At 40.5% G+C, this 25,125-nt stretch overlaps 1 protein-coding gene and 1 pseudogene across 2 annotated transcripts in view; one reads left to right on the forward strand and one right to left on the reverse strand.

Moving 5' to 3' along the window:
* The window catches only part of Dis3l2 (DIS3 like 3'-5' exoribonuclease 2), a 312,571-nt gene that overhangs the window by 276,299 nt on the left and 11,147 nt on the right, over window positions 1–25,125 (reverse strand). The gene's annotated exons all lie outside the window — the stretch shown is intronic.
* On the forward strand, window positions 10,136–11,326 carry LOC125350195 (annotated as a pseudogene).

Consider the following 25,125-nt stretch of genomic DNA (forward strand, 5'->3'; position numbering starts at 1 on the left):
TAAGTAAATTATTTAGAACTCATCAACAAAATGTAATTCACAACCTGATGCCCAAAACTATGCAGAGAACCCCAGATGGTTCACAAGCTTTCAAAAACAAATGGTGAGGGGGCAGGAGAATTGGGTAGGAGGGAAGGTGGGAGAAAAATGAGGAAAGAGGTAACAAGTTTGACAATAAATGTACTCACTACCTTACCTATGTATCTGTAACCCCTCTGTACACCACCTTGACAATAAAATTAAAATTTTAAAAAATAGTGAAGTCTATTCCCCTGTAGAAGTCTATTCCTCTATTCTTACCTATGGTCACCTCAATTTAGGTCTCTAATCAGACTGCTCTAATCAGAGCTGCTTCTGAGGAACACAGAGGCTGTAATGCAAAGCCCTGCAGCTGGGCTCCAATAGTTCACCAGGATAAAGAACATGTTACCAAAACTACTTTTTCTAGTTTCTGCTGGCCACCAGCCAGGAGTCAGTTTATAACTGTAAACTTCCAAAATCCTGGGGAGTAGCCTGCTTTCCCATAAAATGGATTGAGATACCTTTCTGAATATTTCTTCCAAATTTCCCCCACACATCATTCATCAAACTTAAAGTTTCCTTTAAATTGAAATGAATACTAACTCAGGAGAAGAGAAGCAACAAAGACAAAGATAACAGGACACTTAGTGATATACAAACTGATTCAGAGATAAGTCCAAATTCAAGAAGGGAAAGGAAAAGATGGCCTGAAAGAAATTGCAAGTGAAGGCAAAAGACACATAGAGGAGTCGGGACATTGTGAGGTTAATCCAGAAAGGCACATCCTCAGAATTCAGCCTACTGAGTAGTTAAGATTAAGGCATGAGCCACCAGCACCCACTTGCTTACACACACACACACACACACACACACACACACACACACATACACACATACACACACACACACACACACCAAGCCACACAAAACCAAACAAGACCAGGAGTTGTCTGTATTTTTTTTTTTTTTTTGTCATACCTGGCTGGTTGCACTGCAACCATCCTGAACCCCTGCAGCTCCCAGAGTGGCCATGAAACCAGGCATTCCTCTCATGAATTCACTAAATACTTTTGTAAAGCACTGTACTGGGCATAAAAAGAGCCAAAAAGCAATTAAGTTTTAAAAACCATATTGAGATAATAGTTAATATATGTTGGGAAATAACAGCACCACGATTCTTTTAAGTATGGATAACTGTACACAGAATAAGAAAAATATCTCCAACTCAGGAAACCTCAGAGCACTTTAAGATTTTAGCAAAAGAAAACAAAGAGACGCAAATAGAAAAACTAGTATATTCTTGCAACAATAATTCTACTTAGCAAGAGTCCTACCTATATACAAAAAAGCAGATAAGGAAAGTAAAACATGCTGGAAGGTGTAGAAAACCAGCAAAGTTTTTCAAAGACACTGGGGGAGGGGGCGGCAGTTCTGAAGCATGAATAAGCAGAAGAGAAGAACAGTAAAGAGAGTTGTATCAGGAAAAATCATCCCAGCACCGGACTCAGAGATGAACAGAACAGAATCTAAGTAGCAGCTGCACCTTAGGAGAAAACAAGAAGAGATGGGATAAAGAGTAAGAGAGCCAGAACTAGAGTCACACCAGCAGACACTGAAAAAAGGAGACCCTTTACACAAAACTCCACTGGACAGGTTGGCTCATCAGACAATGTGGTAGATCTGGAGAAGAGCCAGCATGTGGCAACTAGATAGGTTTCCAGCTAAGCGCCTAGGAGACAGGAATATGCTGTTAGAAAAGAAGATAAAATCTATTTGGAGTACTAAATATGTCCATGCAGAGCAGTCCACCAAATATGTGGAAAGTGGACATAACTTAGACAAAGAAATTAGCCAGACCTTTGCATGGAAATAGCAACCCGAAGTATTCAAGAACCAATGAGATAGTGGACATAACTTATAGAAAGAAATTAGCCAGACCTTTTCATGAAAATAGCAACCCGAAGTATTCAAGAACCAATGAGGGGCTGGGGATATAGCCTAGTGGCAAGAGTGCCTGCCTCAGATACACGAGGCCCTAGGTTCGATTCCCCAGCACCACATATACAGAAAACGGCCAGAAGCGGCGCTGTGGCTCAAGTGGCGAAGTGCTAGCCTTGAGCGGGAAGAAGCCAGGGACAGTGCTCAGGCCCTGAGTCCAAGGCCCAGGACTGGCCAAAAAAAAAAAAAAAAAAAAAGAACCAATGAGATTGACAAAAAGGGATCCACTGAAACAGGGAAGGGCCTAAGACAAGGTATGATTAAGCCACTTTCCACTCCCATGGCATAACTATGTAATACGCCCATTAGCCCTGGAGAAGTTCTAGGCACTTACATTCTCACAAAATCAACTAAAGTAACTTTTAGGAATGCAAAGAGGAAGTAGAAAATATAGCAAAAAAAAAAAAAAAAGCTAATAATGGTATAGGAAAAGAACAGTCAGGTATATATAAAAAGAAAAAAAAAAAAAAAAACACAAGGAGCTGGTCCAGGTAGCTCAAGTCTGTAATCCAAGCTACTTGGGAGGCAGAGACTGGGGCAAGGGATCAAAGGGATCACACAGGAAGGCTAGCTGGGGCATAACAATCCCTTTTAACCAATGACAGGACACAATGATACTCACCTGTCATCCCCAAAAACACAAGGAAACATTAATTGGAGGATAATAGCTCAGGCCAGGCCAGAATAAAGTGAGACCCAGCTTCAAAAAAAAAAAAATGGAAAAGGGGGCTGAAGGCATATGTTAAGTGGTAGAGTGCCTGCTTAGCATGTATGAATAAGGCCCTGCATTCAATCCTCCGTTAATTTTTTAAACAAAATTTTAATTGAAAAAATAAAAGGAGAAAAGAGAAGAGCTTCTTGAGTTATATTTGCTCCCACCAGTAGGAACCAAATTCAAATAAAAATACTTCAAAAAAGAAAAAGGATCCTTTTAGCATATAAAATAGCACATATTTTTGTTTGTTTGCCAGTCCTGGGTTTGAACTCAAAGTCTGGGCACTGTCCCTGAGCCTCTTTTGCTCAGGCTAGCACTCTACCACTTGAGCCACAGTGCCACTTCTGCCTTTTTCTGTGTATGTGGTACTGAGGAATCGAACCCAGGGGTTCATGCATGCTAGGCAAGCTCCATCACTAAACCACATTCCGAGCCCCAGATTTTTTTTTTCTTTTTGGTGATGGTACTGAGGTTTGAACTCAGGGCCTTGCACTTACCAGGCAGACATGCTACCACTTGAGCCACACTACCACTTCTCAGCACTAATAATTTGGATTGGCTTTGTTTTCTATAGGAATATGTCAATTTAATCTTAAGTTTTCTTGGTGGGGGAAAGATATCTCAAAAATTTCCTTAAGGAAGCAGGGTGCTAGTAGCTTACACCTGTAATCGTAGTGTTGTAAGGTAAATTATCAGAAAAAAAACATATTTTGAAGGATCAAATCTTGGAGTCTTTATTAGAATGCTAGCAGTCTGCAGGCAGCCAGTTGTTACAAAGGCCTGCATCCTGCAAATGCCCTTAACACTGTCAAGAAACAGGCCAGAAGGAAAGAAAGAACAAAAGCAATACCAAACAAGCCAATTCAGCTCCAATGGAGAGCTGAAGTGGGACACTATGGTGACCAGAAACAAGCCAAGAGATGGAACACGGAAGCGAAAATGGAGACATTGTGTCATGGCTTAATGGCACCTGAGCTGGTCAGTGCCTAAATAGGGTCAGGTCAGTGGGCAGGATCACAGGAAGCTCCCAGTTGCTGACTGGACTGATAGGTTCAGTAACCTATAGGCCAAGTGCCTACCCTTATCTCCACGGATTCAGGCACACCCATCACCTGGAGGTGGGACTTCCCTTCCTGTAGGGATTCAGGCACACCCATGAAGACACGATGTCAGACCTTACAAATTATCATGTGGTCAAGATGGCACCAGCCAGACCTGACTCCTTACTTCATTAGCTACTAAGAAGGCTGAGATCTAAGGATCCCAGTTGAAAGCCAGACTTGGCAAGAAAGTCAGTGAAACTCTTACCTCCAATTAACAGACAAAAAGCCCACAAATGGAACATTGGCTCAAGTGGTAGAGTGCTAGACTTGAGCCAAACAACTTAGACAGACTTTTTTTTTTTTTTTTTGCCAGACCTGGGGCTTGAACTCAGGGCCTGCTCACTGTCCCTGGCTTCTTTTTGCTCAAGACTAGCACTCTACCACTTGAGACACAGCACCACTTCTGGCTTTTTCTATATATGTGGTGCTGAGGAATGGAACCCAGGGCTTCATGTATACCAGGTAAGCACTCTACCACTAGGCCATATTCCCAGGCCCTTTGAAACAATTTTTTTTGTGTGTGTGCCAGTCCTGGGCCTTGGACTCAGGGCCTGAGCACTGTCCCTGGCTTCTTTTTGCTCAAAGATAACACTCTGCCACTTGAGCCACAGCACCACTTCTGGCCATTTTCTATATATGTGGTGCTGAGGAACTAAATAAACCCAGGGCTTCATGTATACGATGCAAGCACTCTTGCCACTAGGCCATATTCCCAGCCCCTTTGAAACAATTTTTAATGAGTGACTAATACAACTGAAACACTGCAAAATGTAAAACAGTTGTATTTAATTTTTATTCTCATGAGATATTTGTTTAGGTTTTAAAATTCTAGATTATAAAATAGTTTCTCTGGCCACTTTACAGATGTCATTCCATTGTCTTATGACCTCCATTATTTTTGTTGAGAAACCAGCCATTCATTTAATGGTTAATTATTCAAAAGCCCCCTTCCTATTCTGGGAGGCTTTTTGAAATGTTTCTCTTTATCTTTGGTTTTCTATTGACTTATCAGCATGCAACATATAAACTTCTTTTCATCCTGCTAAATGCTGATAAGCTTTCTTGAATCTATTGCTTGATAATTTTCATCACTCTGGGAAAGTTTTCACTCATTTCCTTTCAAATATTGCTTCTGTCCATTCTCCCTCAATCTGTCTAGAACTCTAAACTTTTTTTTTTTTTTTTGCCAGTCCTGGGCCTTGGACTCAGGGCCTGAGCACTGTCCCTGGCTTCTTCCCGCTCAAGGCTAGCACTCTGCCGCTTGAGCCATAGCACCGCTTCTGGCGGTTTTCTGTATATGTGGTGCTGGGGAATCGAACCTAGGGCCTCGTGTATCCGAGGCAGGCACTCTTGCCACTAGGCCATATCCCCAGCCCTAGAACTCTAAACTTTTGATTGCCTCAATAATTCTATTTATCGGGGCTGGGGATATGGCCTAGTGGCAAGAGTGCTTGCCTCGTATACATGAGGCCCTGGGTTCAATTCCCCAGCACCACATATACAGAAAATGGCCAGAAGTGGCGCTGTGGCTCAAGTGGCAGAGTGCTAGCCTTGAGCAAAAAGAAGCCAGGGACAGTGCTCAGGCCCTGGGTCCAAGCCCCAGGACTGGCCAAAAAAAAAATAATAATAATTCTATTTATCCTTCAAAATCTTCAGCATTTTCTACCTCCTTTTTCTTGAACTTGGCTACTTCACTAATTCACTCTTCAGCTCTTTTTTTTTTTTTTTTTTTGCCAGTCCTGGGGCTTAAACTCGAGGCCTGGGCGCTGTCCCTGAGCTTCTTTTGCTCAAGGCTAGCACTCTGCCACTTGAGACACAGCCTTACTTCTGGCTTTTTCTGTTTATGTGGTACTGAGGAATCGAACCCAGGGCTTCATGCATGCGAGGCAAGCACTCTACCACTAAGCCACATTCCCAGCACCCTAGCTAATCTTTTGTTAACCAATACATTAAATTACTAACTTCATCAAGTAACTTAAGTCTAAGATTTTGAAGTCTGAGGTCTTCATTTCCTTTTACTGAAGTTACTTTGCTGAAAATGCTGTCTTGTCTTTTATCTCTTTAAGTAAGGTAAATATATCTGTATTAAAGCCTACTCCTGAAAACTCCAATATCAGAAACCCGTATGGATTTAATAACTTGTCACATCTACTTAATTTTGTTCAAGTTACTTGATTGTTCCATCTCATTTTTATAATGACCTAGACACATCTGCACAATTTTTGTAGCAAGAATTTCAGGCCTAATATACAAAAAAAAAAAGACTTGATTTTGTCAAGCACTTGAGGCAAAGATAATTAATTGTAATGTATTCAAAATGGATCTACAATCCCTATCTACATCCCATTTATTCTTGCTTCCTAGCAGGAGCCTTTACAGGTGCTTTGCCCGTGAACTAAGCAACTCAAGGGCGGTGATGGGAGGGAGGAAATGAGCGAGAGGAAATGAGAGAGAAAAAGGAAGAGATGATACTAAGCAAAAGGAAAGAAATGTACGTATCACCCGATCTGGAAAAAAATCGTTTTATTGTTCAGAGAATTCATAAGCTTTGTAGATTAGGATGATGTTCATCACTGGGAAGGTTAAAATGTGTTCTGTGAAATTTACGTAGATACTTAATCTCTGCCTTTAAAAAGTGATTCATCCGGACAACATACATACTCCTAGCATTAATTAGCAGGGTCTGAAATCCATCACTATCCTTCAGGCCCTAAAAGGTTATCTGATGCACTTCTTATTCAGAGAACACTATTTAGTGACCGTTTGGATTCAGCAAAGTAAAGAAGTTGCCAGAGGGCTGGGAATATGGCCTAGTGGCAAGAGTGCTTGCCTCCTACACATGAAGCTCTTGGTTCGATTCCCCAGCACCACATATATGGAAAACGGCCAGAAGGGGCGCTGTGGCTCAGGTGGCAGAGTGCTAGCCTTGAGCGGGAAGAAGCCAGGGAAGGTGCTCAGGCCCTGAGTCCAAGGCCCAGGACTGGCAAAAAAAAAAAGAAGTTGCCAGAATGCAAATGTTCCATCTTTCCAAAAATAACTAAAGCCAAGAGGTGCTGATGAAAGGGTTCATGCATATGACTACCCGATGCTTTTATAGGAACCTCTAAAAAGAACTCCTAGTTTTGGTCAAGGCTTTCTATTTAAGAAGAGACAAAAATGTCTATTTCCATAGGCTCTAAATGTCATTTTAGTAGTCCATATTCACAGAGTTATTTAAAAGAGGATCCCTGCGGAGCACTGGTGGCTCACACCTATAAACCTAGCTACTCAGGAGGCTGAGATCTGAGGATTGTGGTTCAAAGTCAGCCCAGGCAGAAAAGTCCCTGTGAGACTATTATTTCCAACCACTCAAAAACTAGAAATGCTGGCCTTGAGCAAAAGAGCTCAGTGACTGTGCCCAGACCCTGAGTTCAAGGCCCACAACCAACAACAACAAAAACAAAGGTTCCCCTATAAAATGTGCTTCAATGGTTGCCTTCTGATTTTTACCCACTCTTGTATTGTTTTATAATAGTTTTAAAAAACAAACTTTTGAATTATATACTTCCGCTATTACATTTTGTCTCCTTCTTGTGTCCTAGTTTATCTCCAAACAGGAAATCCACAAATGAGATTGGCTGACACTCTAGTTCCCTCAAAGGCATGTTCAAGCATAGGCAAGGAATTGTTAACAGGTGCTTAGAAATTGCTTTTGCTGAAAAACACTGACTTCGAATGAATTAAGTAAGAGCAAGAGAAAAGCTTAGTATCTCGGCCTCTTTTCTCTGTCTCCTTCAATGTCCAGGAAACACAGGACTGATGCAACAATTTTATAACCAATTCCTTTACACCACTTCCCTTGCCCCTCCAAAAAAGAACTGAACCCCCATAGGACAGCCTACTTGCCAGGCAACAATGACTCTTACTGTAACAAGGCAGGCCCTGCCTAACTAATCCTGAGATAATGAGCAACCAGACTACCAGGTACCACTGGAACTGCTTAATAACTGTATACAACTCTTTGCTCAATCCCCCATTCTTCTTCTAGTTAAACCTAAATCAAATGATTGTATGGGAAAGATGGGTTGAAATGTATACTCTCTTCTTCTTTGCTACATTAATCGAATCTTCTTTCTCTGACCTACACACAGTAAAAAGCACTCCTCAGTTTTTCGGCTGTTCTACACAAACATCTACAAATAGCCACTGGTGGAAAACAGAGCCAAATACTAGTCTTATTCCCCTAAGTTTTTCTTTTCTCTTAGTTATTTCTCTTATTATCTCTCAAATATATTCAAATAGATTTGGGAAGTAAAAGGGCTGACTTTTCTAGTTATTGTCTGAAGGAAAGTTCATTTCCAGCTATTTCCTGCACCATACCTGAAAGTAGAAATTCATCTCACTCTTAACTCTCAGGGCCTCAAGCTCTTGCTGGGCTTTATTTCCTCACAGCTAATAATCTACCACTTGGACTATACCTCCAGTCCAGCTTTTTTGCTAGTTAACTGGGGATGGAGTTTCACAGACTTTTCTGCCTGGGTTAGCTTCAAACCATGATCCTCAGATCTCAGATCCTCTCTCCGGAGTAGCTAGGATTATAGGCATGAGTTACCAGTACCTAGTTGTCCTATTTTTACCTGTCTATGCTAGAACTTTATCACACCAACTATTCTCTCCATAGCTGCCTTCCTAAAGGCATTCAACTAAACTAAGGGCCTGCCTGCAACCCTTATACCCACTTCAAGTCTCCGTTATCCCATTCTATCCCTGACAAAGTTTTAAAATGTGAGAAGACTCACAAACCTCTATTTGCCACGTTATATATTCTTTACTCCTACCTTAGAGCATGACATTTATGCTCATCTCTACAATGAAACAAAGCTTTCAGTATTATTAAGAATGAAAATCCTTTAAATCATTGCTTAAATACTGGCATACTCAGTATAATGCTGTATACTGGTGCACATTTGTTTACTGGAGTCTTTTATATGTGTGCAGGATGCCCTTGGCCTCTAGTACACCCGTCTCTTGGTTCTTTTATCTCTGCAATTCCTGTTGACTTCTCTTAAATTCATACTTCTTTTCTATCACTTAGAAGGCTCCATTGTTTATGTTCATTTCACTTTTCTGTTCAAGAGTTAAATCTGCATCTCTAGCCCTGCTCTCCAAAGATCTTTTAACTTTCCAACTTCCTGCTGAGTAATGTTGGCAAGCACTTTGAATGCAACATGTTTCTAATTCAACTTATTATTCTCCTCAAACTGAATTTTCCACCTGCGTACTGCATCCAGATGACATCATTATTCATCCCTGGGCAGCAAACAGTAGTCATCTCATCTCTTTCCCTACATTAATACTCTATTACTAAACTCTATTAGACTTTCACAGTGTTCCTAAATAGATTCTTTCCTTTCCACCTTGATTAGCACCGTCTGAATTCAGATTGCTTCAACAATGTAGCATAAAGATAAAAGTTACCTGACAGGTCTCTCAATCACTAATCTCTTCTTCAATTTAGATTTTACCTAACTACAGAAGATATTTTAGGAAATATTTTTATAACCTTCTAATTTTTTTTCTAATCATGCCAGGCAAATTCCCAATGAAAATGGTAAAGTAGGAGAACATGATAATGCCTTTTAAAAAATTGGGTTACAAATATAAACTATGTTGGAGGAATCAAATAAAAAAAATCTACTTATAAGAATAAACAGGCTTCCACCAGGGAGGAGCCTGAGCCGCTGTTATGTGTCACTTCAGGTTCAACCTAACAGATCCTATGTTCAGAGGAATTTATGACGGGGGATGGAGTTCAGAAGCATCAAGATGATTTGTAGGATGTAACAGAGAGAGCTGTCAGATTGGTGCTGAAAATGGAGATCTACAAGACAGTAAAGATTAACTACAGGGCTGGGGATATAGCCTAGTGGCAAGAGTGCCTGCCTCAGATACACAAGGCCCTAGGTTCGATTCCCCAGCACCACATATACAGAAAACGGCCAGAAGCGGCGCTGTGGCTCAAGTGGCAGAGTGCTAGCCTTGAGCGGGAAGAAGCCAGGGACAGTGCTCAGGCCCTGAGTCCAAGGCCCAGGACTGGCCAAAAAAAAAAAAAAAAAAAAGATTAACTACAGCTGGCACAAACAAATGGTATCCTCGTATCACTTAACAAAAAAATGTGAGCCAGGTCCCAGTGGCTCACCCCTGTAATCCTAGCTACTCAGGAAACTGAAACTTTAGGATCACGGTTCAAAGCCAGCCCAGGCAGAAAAGTCTGTGAAACTCTTACCTCCATTTAACCACCAGAAAACCAGAAGCAGTGCTGTGGCTCAATGTGGTAGAACTCCAGCCTTCAGCTGGAGAGCTCAGGGGCAATGCTCAGGCCCAGAGTTCAAGTTCCACAACCAACCAAAAAAAAAAAAGTGAATTAAGTAATTTCAAAGTCTGAGAACTGCTCCAGATGTTTTTCAGTACAGTTGGATGTCATCCTACAAGTTGTATTTGAAAAAGATAACCCTGATCTTTACCTAATGGAACTGGTCAGTCTTGCTGAAAATAAGGGGACGGTTATAGCAATAGGGGAATAGGGGACTTGATTTTGATCAACTTCAGTTTTCTCCCAAAGATACTCAGCTCAAATATTTTGAAAAACAATTTGAACTGTCAGAACAAACGAAATTACCAATTTTTTTACATAATGAAAAGAAACAGAGACCAGGGTGTGGGCAGAGTGGTGCATTCCTTTGATGATACCAAGGAAGCAGCAGCTGCTTTAATTGACCTAGACCTTTATATTGAGTTTAATCACTGAAAACTGAAGCTAATTTGTAAGTTCTGATGTCAATACTTAGTGAAAAGTTAATGATAGATTGATGCACCTTGGTGTGGAGTCAGAAGTACACATGCTGGATCAAAATATATAAAAACTTCATTTCCTACCAAAAATAAGTAGGAAAATAGGCATTGTTTAAAAAACAGAAATGAGCCCTGCCATATAATTCAAATACTGGAGATAATGTCAGCAGTGAGAGAAGAGGACCCACTGAAATGAGCCAATACATTATACAATACCACCACTAAAGTATTTTTTTCTTGATATTAATTTGTATGCCTTCCGTTTTCCATCACCTATGTGAAATTTCATGGTGAAACTTAGTGCATGTTCAACAAAGAAAACTCTCTAGGGGAAAAAATAAACAAATGGAGATAGACTGCTGGGAGGAATACAAATCGGGAGAAATGACTGGCACTGGGTAAGTATTCTATTTTGTGTTACTGTTTGAGGGTAGGGAAGAAATAGAAGCTCTGCCCCAAGGACAAATCACCATCACAGGAGTGGCATAGTACAAACAATTGAACTCCCATAGAAATCCAAACAGGTTATACTAAAGGTATGGTTCAAATGATAAAGCACCATCCTTGAGCAAGCAAGCTGAGCAAGAGAATGAGGCCCTGAGATTAAGCCCTGCTATCAATACAAAGAGAAAGAAAAAAAGGAGAAAGGAATGGGTAAGGGAAATGGACAAGGAAAAGGAAACACCACAGGTGGGCTGTGGACAGGGCTAAACATGATAGGCATGGCTGTAGACATGGCAGAATGCCTGTGGACATGACAGAATGCCTGACTAGCAAGTGTGAAGCCTGCATTCAAGCAGATGGTTTCCAATGGCAATTCAGTGGAGGTAAAACAGAAGGAATTTGCCTAATTCCCATGTACACTATGATGGTTTTAAAGAGCCTAAAGATTGAAAGAAAAAAAAAACTATTCATTCTGAATTCTATATCCGGTAAAAAATATCCTGTAAGAATAATAGAGAAGCCAGGTCCAGGTACTCATGCCTATGTTCCTAACTACTCAGAAGACTGAGATGAGGAACACTATTCAAAGACAGCTGGGAAAGAAAGTTCATGAGACTCCTATCTCTAATTAACTACCAAAAGCCAGTAATAAAGCTATACTCAAGTGGTAGAGTACTACCCTTGAGCTCAGGGCCAGTGCCGATACAATGAGTTCAAGCCGCAAGACTGACACACACAAAAAAAGTAAAGTTTAAAAAAGGAAGAATGGGGGCTAGAAATATGGCCTAGTGGTAGAGTGATTGCCTCATATGCATGAAGCCCTGGGTTTGATTCCTCAGCACCACATATATAGAAAAAGCCAGAAGTGGTGCTGTGGCTCAAGTGGTAGAGTGCTAGCCGTGACCAGTCCAGGTAAAAAAATTAGTAAGACTTCATCTCATTTGGTGAAACTTTATCTCAACTAATCAGCTGAGGTGATGCTTATTATATGTCTATAATCCTAGCTATGTGGGAGGTATAGGTATAGACAGGAGGATCATATTTTAGGATGCTCCTACCAAAAAAAAAAAAAACCACTATCTGTACAATAAAAACAGGAGAGGAATGCGGGCATGGTTTAAGTAGTACAGCGCTCACCTAGCAAGGGCAAAGCCCTAAGTTCAAAACCCCAGCACTGCCACCTGCCACCCAAAAGAAGTTCTTCAGGTTAAAGGAAAAGGATACTGGATCTTCAGAAGTGAATGCTAAGCAGTGAAAATTACATATATATATATATATATATATATCCATATAATAAATATAATAGGAAAAAATAAATTAAAATTTTTCTAACTTAGAATTCTACATATAAGGGTAGAATAAAGACATTTTCCTAAGTGTAAGCCTCAAAAAAAAATCCATGTGTTATTACAAAGCTACTAAAGGATGAGCTTCACCAAGATAATACAGTAAACTAAGAAAAAGGGTCATATGGGATACAATGAGGAAGAGATTCAGTACAAAAGAAGCACAAGAAATTTTCCAAGAAGGAGGCCACATAACTACTGTGTGTCAGGCATGAGGGCAACTTCCAGATTAGAAGTCAGCAGTTTAGATTAGAGCATTGCCAAGAGAGAGATTGGTATCACTATGATCCCTGCTGTCCAAGTATTTATTGTCTTTCTAAATCCAAGACTAAACACCTGGGTCAGCCTGGCTTGCTTCTTGTTCCTGGATTACCTTGACCATAACATGATGACGTTCCTACCCACCGCTCCAATAACTTGATTCAGTAGAGGCCTTTCAGTTCACCAGAGTTCTACTTTGATCAGTTTGTGATTTTATGAGTTAATTACAAGACAAAGTAGACAAAGAGAAAAAAGAATTACACACACACACATAAGCTCTTTGTTCAAAAAGACACACATTACAGTAAATTGGAAACTAGTGAATCTGATTAGCTACAAGGTCTGACGGAAACAGAATGAAAAGGAAGCACGTAAAAACTGGGTGAAACAGATGTGGAGTAAACATCAATGTACATTGCCATTTTATGTATTTTGCCATTTGGAACCACATTCATATTTCACATGTCAAAAACAGCAACAAGAAAGGAAGAGATGGCCTAAAATGTAATGTAAATATGAACAAAATACCCTTTATTTAAAATGAAAAGAATACAAAAAATGAAGTAAATGAAGACACAAATAAAATTTTAAATATTCCATCTTCAGAGAATAGAAGAATCAATATGTTAACATGTGATAACTCCCCAAATCTAAGAATCAATGTAAACACAGACCAATGAAACAGAGTAAAGATTAAGGTACAAACACACATATTTATAATAAATTATCCCTCAACAAAGATGCCAAGAAACACACAGTGGGGAAAAGATAGTGTCTTCAATAAATAGTACTAGGAAAACTGCATATTTATGTTTTTATTTTATTTTATTTTTTATGCTGGTCCTGGGGTTTTTATTCAGTGCCAGGGCACTACCTTGAGCTTTTTTGCTCAAGACTATTGCTCTACCACTTGAGCTACAGCTCCAGTGAGAGAAGAGTCTCACCAATGTTTCTTTGGGTCTGGTTCACTTGACTTAGTATGATTTTTTTTTTCAAGTCTTTCCATTTCCTTATGAATGGGGCAATGTCATTCTTTCTGATAGAAGCATAGAATTCCATTGTGTAAATATACCACAATTTCTTGATCCATTCATCCACTGAAGGGCATCTGGGTTGGTTCCATATTTTAGCTATGGTAAACTGTGCTACAGTGAACACGGATGTGCTAGTAGCTTTAGTATGGTCTTGTTTGTGATCCTTTGGGTAAATGCCCAAAAGTGGGATCTCTGGGTCATAGGGGAGCTCTATGTTCAGCCTTTTGAGGAACCTCCAAACTGTTTTCCAGAGTGGTTGAACAAGTTTACACTCCCACCAACAGTGTAGTAGTGTTAGTATATGTCTAGGATAGTCCTAGCAGATGATCACAATAGCTCAATAGCTATGTACATAAACTCCAAGTTATGTTAACAAGCAGTTTATCATTGTTGTTATTTTTAATGGAGTATGTAAAATTATTTCTCTTTTCGTTTGTCTTCCCTATGATTTAGCCCCCGTTGTCACTATATTTGATTTTGGTAGCCTGGGTATTTTATATATATATATGTATATATATATATATGTTTATATATGTGTATATATGTATATATATATATGTTTGTCTGAATTAGGGAAGGGAAGGGGAACATCAAAATGGTGAAACAAAGGGTAAAAGGCAAACCAATACAACAGCAATACTTACAAGACAACATGTTGTAAACTAAGTGTACAACTTGGGGGAGAGACTGGGAAGGAGGGAAGGTGGGAGAAAAATGAGGGAGGAGGTAACAAGTTTGACAAGAAATGTACTTACTACCATATGTATGTAACTATAACCCCTCTGTACATCACCTTGACAGTATTCTTTTTTAAGTCTTACCAACTTTCCTCCCTGAGCTAGCTTCCAACTGCAAATCCTTAGATCTCAGTCTCCTGAATAGCTAAGATTACAGGCTTGAGCCACCAGCACCCAGCTGGATAGTCATAATATTAAAACCCTCATCTCTCACCTACACAAAAAAATCAAGTCAATATGCATTGCAAATTTAAATGTAAGACTTAAAAGTGTACAATACTAGAAGGGAGAAAACAGGGTAACGCTCTATGATGTTGGTCTATTCAAATCAAAGATAATATAATTCAGTGGTTTATAAAATGTATAGACAGAAATACAAACATATCTGTTTACACCCACCCAAATGTATACAAGTATACATCCTTATATATTCTTATATTGCCTCCGTCTACCTGCTATCCTAGCACTAATGAACATATCTAGTGTCCAGATCTCAGTTTCCAATTACTATCTACCACTCTATGGAACTAGGGATCCTTAGAAAAATGGCCAATTCTGAGACTAATATAGGAAAGTACAAATAGGAGTCCAGAAGAAAGGTTAGCACACTAAGACCTATGGGCCAAATCTAGCCAGCTACCTGTTTTTGTGAATAAATCCTTAATGGGACAGAGCCAACTTGTTAGTTTACAAATATTCCCTGGCTGCCTTTTCTGCTGCAAAGGCAGAGTCAAGTAGCTGCAACAAAAACCACATGGTTCACAAAGCCGAAAATATTTACTATCTGGCCACTTACAAAAATGTTTGCCAAACACTGGCCTAGAATATATGCTGTTCCAGAGAGTAAGAAAACACTCAAAAAAAAAAACAAAACAACAGGAACATGTCAATAGTTCATCAGAACTAACCAAAAAGGCTGCTACTGGCCAAATGCATGGCAATTCCAGTATCAACATTCTAATTATAACTAAACAAAAGAAGAATATATGGGTTTATACTGAGTAAAAGACAAAGGAAAGGAATGGTAAACAAAAAAAAAGGGGAAACTTCCTTACAAAAGAACTCAACCAATAGGAAAAAAAAGTGATGGGATTAATTATGGCAATTATTAGATAATTGGTGATTAGCATACTAATCCATATTAATCAGTTGATTAATCAACTAGTGCTAAAACTAGTGGGTGAGAGTTTGAGGATTAATGAAAATATTTAGCAAACCCAAAGAGGAAAATCATGCCTTGGCAGTGGAGAGAGAATGCTAGTAGAGTCACTAATGACCAAAGTAAAACTTTACAATGGGACACGTGGGTTGCCTTCCAAATGTGATGCACTAAGCAAACATGTCACTGTGAAATATCAGTTGAATCCACCAAAATAACCGGTCTATAAGTTACATTAAAGAAAAAAAAAGTTAAACTCGTGAGTGAAACTGCCAGAGTGAAGACTGTAGTGTAAATAGATGACTATCCTGTGCAATTTGGGATTCAAGCTTTTCTTTCCATATCAAAGGTATGATTGAGAAATTTGAGTCAGATCTCAGGTTAGTTAATGGTATTACACGGATAAGTACTAATTTCCTGATTTTAATAAGTATACAATGTTCACAAAAGAAAATGGCTTTGTCTCAGGTTTCTGTAATTTACTTTTAGGGGCCCAAGTAAGGAGGGGTAGGAAAGGAAATGTAAAATATTAACAGTGGAGCATCTGGAGAGGGGTTCAGAGTTAATTATTGGTGCCATTCTTGACTCTCTTCTATAGGTGGGAAATTCCACATTTAAAGAAAAACTCTTTAATTTTATAATGTTTTACTGAATTATATTTTGTTATGCCAGAGAATCCCAACCACTGACAATAAAACAATCTTAAAACACCTCTATATGGAATAAACAATCAATCAAAGTTCAAATAATCAATTAAAAGAGTATGTGGGCGACAAGCTCAATCCATTCTGTTTCACGTAAGCCAAACTGATTTACTAGCTGCAAGCTCAAGTCAAAGTAATCTCAAATAAGAGTTAAGTCAGTAAAAACACGATCTCTTAACAGATCAGAAGTAACTTTATTCACTTATGTTTTACAAAACATTTTGACGATTTAAAAGATGACATGTTCTGGGGGCTGGGGATATAGCCTAGTGGCAAGAGTGCCTGCCTCAGATACACGAGGCCCTGGGTTCGATTCCCCAGCACCACATATACAGAAAACGGCCAGAAGCGGCGCTGTGGCTCAAGTGGCAGAGTGCTAGCCTTGAGCGGGAAGAAGCCAGGGACAGTGCTCAGGCCCTGAGTCCAAGGCCCAGGACTGGCCAAAAAAACAAAAACAAAAACAAAAAGATGACATGTTCTGAAAGGGACAACAGCCCAGTACCTTTTGCAAACATAGCTGTTGGGTAAGGCTCTTGAAAAAAGAAAATCTCTGGAATAGAAATTAGCTTAGAGGGAATGTGGCTTAGTGGTAGAGTGCTCGCCTAGCATGCATGAAGCCCTGGGTTCGATTCCTCAGCACCACATACACAGAAAAAGCTGGAAGTGGGCGCTGTGGCTTAAGTGGTAGAGTGCTAGCCTTGAGCAAAAAGAAGTCAGGGACAGTGCTCAGGCCCTGAGTCCAAGCCCTAGGACTGGCAAAAAAAAAAAAAAAAACAGGAAAGAAATTAGCTTAGAAAGAGATAATAGTTATAAAAAAATTAAGCAAATTTTAAAATCAGTATTTTTTGTTTTTTTGTGGGTTTTTTTTGTTTGTTTGGTTTTGGGTTTTTTGGGGGTTTTTTTGGCCAGTCCTGGGCCTTGGACTCAGGGCCTGAGCACTGTCCCTGGCTTCTTTTTGCTCAAGGCTAGCACTCTGCCACTTGAGCCACAGCGCCACTTCTGGCCATTTTCTGTATATGTGGTGCTGGGGAATCGAACCCAGGGCCTCATGTATATGAGGCAGGCACTCTTGCCACTAGGCCATATCCCCAGCCCCGTGGTTTTGGTTTTTTTGGCCAGTCCTGGGCCTTGGACTCAGGGCCTGAGCACTGTCCCAGGCTTCTTTTTGCTCAAGGCTAGCACTCTGCCACTTAAGCCACAGCGCCACTCCTGGCCGTTTTCTCTATATGTGGTGCTGGGGAATCGAACCCAAGGCTTCATGTATACGAGGCAAGCACTCTTGCCACTAGGCCATATTCCTAGCCTCTGAAATCAGTTATTATCAATAGTTTTAGTAGCTGAGTTGTTTCTAAGATCTGTTTCATTACTACATGCTAGGCCCTTTTCAGGCCCTGGCATAGATCACTAAGCAGTCACTGGTGACAAGGTCCCTACTCTCATGGTACTTACAATCTAGGGAGAGGAGCAGACAATAAACATGTACACAGATCAGATGTTGTTGGGGTCAGCTGTGCCTTTAAGAGGCCACAGCTGGCTTTGGCCCGTCCCCTCTCCTTCCGCCTTTAACAGGAAGAGAAGCCCCAGCCCCTGGGGGTGGGGGGGGGGGCCGGGGGATCTCAGGAACCCAGTCCTTGGGGGGCTGGGCCTCCGCCCACAAAGGAAGTCCCCTGACATCACTTGACGGACAGCCCTCGTGGCCAATCTGTATTCCCTCTCTTCTGCCGGCCCTTCGGGATATATCTGTGGCTCCTCATTTGAATAAATTAGAAGCTCTAGAGGTTTTCTCCAGGGACCCACACATCCGTGTCTTCCTTGGCGGGTTTGGGGCACCCTGCGACCACACGCTACCAAGGACTACCTGTGGCCATCGCTCCCACGTGAGAGCAATAAAGGACCACCCAGGAAGGGAGTGGACAAGCCCCTTCCCCCCCCCCAAGCGGAGAAGAAGTAGAGAGAGCCCAACAAGATGTCAATGAAAGAGCAAGATGAGACAGAGACCAAGTCTCTAGGACATGCTTCCTTTGAGAAAATAATATTGGAACTAAGTCTGCCAAGTAAAAATTGTGAAACAAAAGCCTTCTAGGCAGAGGGTATGGCAAGAAGGAAGAAACAAACCAAGAATAATCTCTACACAGTCAAAGAACCTAAAAGGGGGAAGGAGATGTGGCTTAGTGGAAGAGTACCTCCTAGCATGCACAAGTTCAATACCTGGCCCTAACTAAAAATAAAAAACACAAAACCACTACCCCATTAATACTGTTTATATAGTATATAATAACAAATAACCAATTTTATACTAAGTGACTATATGTGAAAAGATTCACACTGCAAAATGAGATTATACACATGCTCATAAATGATGTTCAAACATCTGTTTAAAATATATCGGCAAAGTGAAGATAAATTTAAAAGATGAATAAGGCAAGCATGCAAAAACACTGAATTTGGAAGATTAATCAATGAAGGTAAATGCATTATTCTACTTTTGTATAGCTCTGTAATTTTTCTCTTCATTTCATGCCCCAGCACAGCTCTGCTCTCTTCAGTTCTCTTTTTACATTTAAGGAGATAAAAAGATAAACTTGGGAAGACACTGGATAGGTCCAACATTCTACAGCTGAATTTAGTTTCTATGATAGACATAGTTACTCTATCTAAGGCAAGGCTTAAATAAGAGAATATATAAACAACTGCATGCTAATAAACTACTAATTTTACCCGAGGAAAACCAGAATTGACAGGGCTAAGCACCATCACCTTCCTAGACATTAAAACACACAATATGCTTCTTCCTTCTTCATACCCTGGAGAGCAGTCTGGCAAAGAGTTCCAGATTGAGAAATCCCACTGTCAACTTTCAGTCTTGATCTGACTTGACCTTACTGTAGCACTTGACAACTACAATTGAACATTCCCCCTCTTCTTGCCAGCTAAGGCAATAGTCCTGAAAATGCATGGGCGCCTTCCAAAGTCCCTCCTAGTAGACAGAAAACAACTTTTGTCCCAGATGACCAGTTCTAAAGGCACTAGGAGTGAGTCCCTCCCACGCCCCAACAATCTATGACTTACAGAATGCTTTGGAAATGGTGTGCCAGAAACTTGTGTTTGTGTTAATATAATCACTATTCTAAAGAAAAAAAATCTGATGCAAGTAGAGCAACATTTATCCAAAAATCTGAAATTTGAAGTTCTCCAAAATTAAAAATTTTGACCACCAACAGGATGTCACAAGGGATAAATCCTACACATGATCTCCTGGGACAGGAAAGTCAAAACACAAGCAATCTAAAACTACAAAATTACCTTCAAGCTATATATCATGTATAAGAAGCACAAACTCATATTTAGACTTCAGTACCATCTCCAAAATATTTCATATGCATATGCAAATATTACAAATTAAAAATAATTCTAGTCTCAAGCATTCCAGATAAAGAACAACCTATATGAAATGACAACATTGAAACAAAATATTCCCAACTGCTTTTAAAACATACAACTTATCTTTCAAGAAAGAAAAGAGCTGGTAATAATCAAGCAGGAGCTATAAACCATAAAGAGTAAAATCCAAGGCTTGGAGATCCTAGAAGACTCTTGGTGGTGTCAGTGTCAAAACATCTGTAGTTTAATGCTACACAAAGGCACAAAATAAGACCTGGATAATGTAAGATGTGGAAAAGTGATAGTAGGTTTCTAGTTTTGTTTCGTTTGTTTTTTTACCAGTCTTAGGGTTTGTACTCAGGCCCTCACATTCTCACTTGGCTTGCTTGTTCAGAACTGGTACTCTACCGCCTGAAGTATGCCTCCAGCCCTGCCTTTTGTTAGTTATTTTGGAGATGGGGTCTTGTGGACTTTTCTGCTCAGTCTGACTTCAAACAGCGATCCTCTTATTTCAGCCTCCAGGAGAGTCTGACATTTAAGAGCAAAAATCTCACTAAAGAGATGAGTTATGCCCAGTGCAAATGGCTCACACCTGTAATCCTAGCTACTAAGGAGGCTGAGATCTGAGGATCTCAGTTCAAAGCCAGCCCAGGCAGGAAAGTCCATGATTCTTTTATCTCCAATTAACCCCAGAAAACCAGAAGTGGTACTGTGGCTCAAGTGGCAGAGCACTAGCCTTGAGCTGAAGAGCTCAGGGACAGTACCCAAGCCCAGAGTTCAAGCCCCACAACTGACAAAGCAAAAAAAGGAGAAGAGTTAGAAAAGAACAAAATTAAGAAATGAATCTATCTGATCTGAGTTCTAAATGAGGCTCAGAAGAGTTTCCTTTGAAGAGTGGAAGCCGAACAGCTTTTGTCCAGTGCAGTCATGCTAAGGAATCCCAAGCACAGAAACTAACTGAAGAAATCCTGGGCAAAGAGTATCCCAGAGTGCTGACTGAACCAAAAACAACAACAACACAACAACAACAAAAAAATCCTTTGAAAGCTATTCATTGCAAAATATTAACACAGTCAACAGCTTACAATGTTCTAGCCAGGCACCAGTGGCTCACACCTACAATCCTAGCTACTCAGGAGGCTGAGATCTGAGGATCACAGTTCAAAGCCAACCCAGGCAGGAAGGTCCATAAGACTCTTTATCTCCAATTAACCACCAGAAAACTGGAAGGGCTGTTGTGGCTCAAGTGTTAGAGCACTAGCCTTGAGCTGAAGAGCTCAAGTACAGACCCCAGGTCCAGAGTTCAAGCGCCACGACCAGCAAAAATGGGGGGACATATGCAAAGCAGGAAAATATGTTGCAATAAACCCCAATGTTTGTTATCAAATTCAACAAGTCTCAATCAATAATAGCTGATGTTAATGAGCTACAGTATTTGTTCTACTACTTATACTCACAAGCACATGCATGAATGCATAGAAACTAAAGTAAAATGAAGCACAAGGAGGAAGCTTGTTAATGTCCTTTAAAAGCTCTTTAACTACAGGTCATAAAATCAAAATATTTATTTACTAACCAATTCAGCAATTGATTAATACTGCTGTCACTTAGTACCTTTGTGTACATAAACCATAAGTTGTAGGAGCAGAGCTACCACAAGTACAATCCAAACTTCCTGGTATGACAGAGAAGTTACTTAACAATACAGCTGAAAAGTAACTCTCTCACCAGCACTATATGACATTTCAATAGTACTCACTTATAGTCATTAACTCTCCATACATTCTAATCTCCAAAGGAAAGAGAATTACAAAACTGATCCACATGGCAAATTTACTATGGCAATTTGGAAAAATGTGACTTTTAGAATCTATAGTCCACTGAACCAAATGACTAAAACACACAAGAATTGAAAGTAGTTTTCCCAAGGCTCATATCATTCCAAATAAAATGTCAGTGCTCATGAAAACTTTTTTTAAAATTTTACACGAGAGATTAATATCGAGTTGGCTTCTGTGTTATTTTTTTAACTCAGTTATATCATTATTTTGTCCTTGGAGAAAGGGTTGCTATAACAATGCCTACTACTTTCAGGGCTGTAGCCACAAACATCTGGAATTTACTACCTACAGACTCTTTTTAGACATATTCCTGCCTACAACACAAAATCAATGTCTTGTCTTAAACAGCACTTCCAGAAGAAGGCATACCAATTTCCAAACAATTGTACCTCAAAGTCCCTCAAAGTAACACAGACAAATTCTAGTATTATTCAAAGAATCTAGAAGAGTGCTGAAGACAAAATTTTAAACCACAAAATAAATTAAGACACTAAATCCAGATAACACACAGTGATATGTGGTAAAGTTTAATGACCCCCTAAGCCAATCAATCTGCTTATGTTAGATCCATTCTGTCAGCTAAATACCCTATATGTTAGACTTAGGAGGCTCTACAAAGCCAACTCTGATTCTAGTCCCCAGTTTTCTACAGAAAATATGTCCTGCATTCACATCATTCAGTGCAAGTTTGGAAGATGGTAACTCTAGGGTTTGCAGCTTTTTTTTTTTTTTTTTTTTTTTTTTTGGCCAGTCCTGGGCCTTGGACTCAGGGCCTGAGCACTGTCCCTGGCTTCTTCCCGCTCAAGGCTAGCACTCTGCCACTTGAGCCACAGCGCCGCTTCTGGCCGTTTTCTGTATATGTGGTGCTGGGGAATCGAACCTAGGGCCTCGTGTATCCGAGGCAGGCACTCTTGCCACTAGGCTATATCCCCAGCCTGGGTTTGCAGCTTTTTACAATTCTCCATTTCCTAGCTAAAAAACCACGACTGACACAGCTCAGAGGGACTCCCCTGGGTCATTGGGACTACAGATGGGCACTATTGAGCTCTTTTAAATGCTGTTGAGAATTTTAGTTTCTGTTGAGCTTCAAATCTTTATTGTAAGTACCCTATAAGTTTTTTGTGTGTGTGTGAGTGAGTAAAATAACTGAATCAGGTCATTCAAAGCTCTGAATGGCAGTGGATAAACCCGGCTCTTATGCCTGACTGCCTAGAGCAGGGTAACTGTCAGTCAAGTATCCCCTTCTTTAGCAACCAGCCACATTGCCCTCATGGCAGCCAAGTTATTTGGAATACTGTATAATCATTCTGAGAACACTCTAGCTGCAATGACCACTACAACTGAAGGCATGGCTCCTAATCCAGGAGCCCCTGCTCAAGTCACAATCTGTGCAGGTTAAACAATCCACACTAGCCTTGTAAGGCAGCATCTGGGGCCAAGACTAGCCTAGGGTGAACTGTAAATGAGCCTATAGCTATTCTCACTTAAGATGAGAGTGGAAAGCACCTCTTCAGTAACTCAGCAAGAAGCCAGTGGCTGGTTCAGTGCAGAACTTATGACTGGTCTTTATGTAAGGCCAGTGACTGGTCCCACATGGGGTCTATAGATGGTAGAAGCTATCCTATGATTGGTAAAAATACAAACCTTCCTTTGCATGCCACACATCCTACCGGCTATATAACAAGGCTATTCAGCCCACTTTTGTGCATGTGTGTGTACATGTGTGTGCATGTGTACATGTGTATGCACACGTGCAAGTCCTAGGTCTTGAATTCAGGGCTTGGGAACTGCCCCTGAGCTTTTTTGCTCGAGACTAGTACTCTATCACTTGAGCCACAGCTCCACTTCTGCTCTTTTTGGTAGTTAATTGGAGATCGGTCTCACATACTTTCTGTTTGTTTTTCTTTTTGGCCAGTCCTGGGCCTTGGACTCAGGGCCTGAGCACTGTCCCTGGCTTCTTCCCGCTCAAGGCTAGCACTCTGCCACTTAAGCCACAGCGCAGCTTCTGGCCGTTTTCTGTATATGTGGTGCTGGGGAATCGAACCTAGGGCCTCGTGTATCCGAGGCAGGCACTCTTGCCACTAGGCTATATCCCCAGCCCTCACATACTTTCCTGCCTAAGCTAGCCTCAAGCTGCAATCCTCAGATCTCAACCTCCTGAGTAACTAGGATTACAGGCATGAGCCACTAGTGCCCAGCATCACCTCACTTTTTGAGTCAGATAGGAAGCACTATTCTGGGATGCCCTCTGGTGTTGCAAAGTTAGGTCCAATAAAAGGCTTCTTCTTCTGGTCTTTATTTGCCTACTTGTGATCCTTAATCATGCATGGGTAGAACAAGCTAACAGGTAATAGGAAGAGACAACATTGGCCAGAAGACAGTTGAAGATACACAGAGAACAGAAACTACAGGAAGTAGAAGCAACTATGAAGACAAAGGGCTACAGAAGGACTGAGAAGAGGCAGAAAGGCAAGACTGTGTTAAATAGAAGGAATTTCAGGGAGCTACTAACACCAATGGTTTAAGGGTCCCCATACCCAAAGCCCCAAAACTGTAACACCAGACTCTGTTAGGAGGTAAGAGCACTAACAATCAAGGCTTGAAAATAGTAACACTAGCCATCACTTTCTGCCAGGGGTCCAAGCTGTGGCTACATAACAAGCACGACTAATCACTGACTGTGGGGTTCACTGACAAACAAGACTCAGAGCAATAAGCCACTAACCTGAGCTCCTAGAACTATAAGCCTCTATTTCCAAGACAGAACTTCTATGTCGGTTAGTCCAATGCATGGAGCCTTGGCACCAAAGAGCCTGGAAATGCAACATTAATGAGGTCTATTCTCACTTTCCAACCAGATATAGCAAAAGACACTGGTAGGATTACCACTTATAAGGATCACCACCATGAATTTAATAGTTATCTGCTTCAGATAGATGACAGAGAAATAGGACAATCCAAGAAAAACAAAAAAAACAAAGTAATTCCCAAAGTACAAAAGTACAACTATGACACACCTTGAATTCCAGTTTCTCAGGAATACAAAAAAAAAAAAAAACAGAGGCATATGCATCCCAGGGAAAATAATCCAAGCATCCACTTTATTAAAGAGCTGTTTTCCAACACTTACACAGCTTTCTGAGCAAAGGGGCCAGAGTGAGGGTCTTCGGCTCCATAGAAAGCTCAGAAAATTGAGATTATTTTACATTTTCAGGTCACAAGTATTAAACTTGTCACTAATGGGGAAGTTACATTGCAATCTTACCTCTGGATGCACAATAAACGTAAAACCTGAATTGATACAGGGTCTTTGTCCACAGTTCTCTACTCCAGGGCTTAAACCAGCCTCCAGCAGCCTGAGCTATGGCATGGATGAGGTATCTAACCTGTCTAAGCTTCCTTTCTCCATCTGAAAGAGCCAATAATAACAAAAACGTCGGTGCCAACTGACAAAATTGTAATAGGTGTTGGGTACAGTAAGTTTGTTGTATCCATGTTAAATCAACATTTAAGAAAATGCCCTTGCTATTGTAAATACTCTCTAAAGTAC

Source organism: Perognathus longimembris, chromosome 4 (genome assembly GCF_023159225.1).
Source record: "Perognathus longimembris pacificus isolate PPM17 chromosome 4, ASM2315922v1, whole genome shotgun sequence".
Lineage (NCBI taxonomy): Eukaryota > Metazoa > Chordata > Mammalia > Rodentia > Heteromyidae > Perognathus > Perognathus longimembris.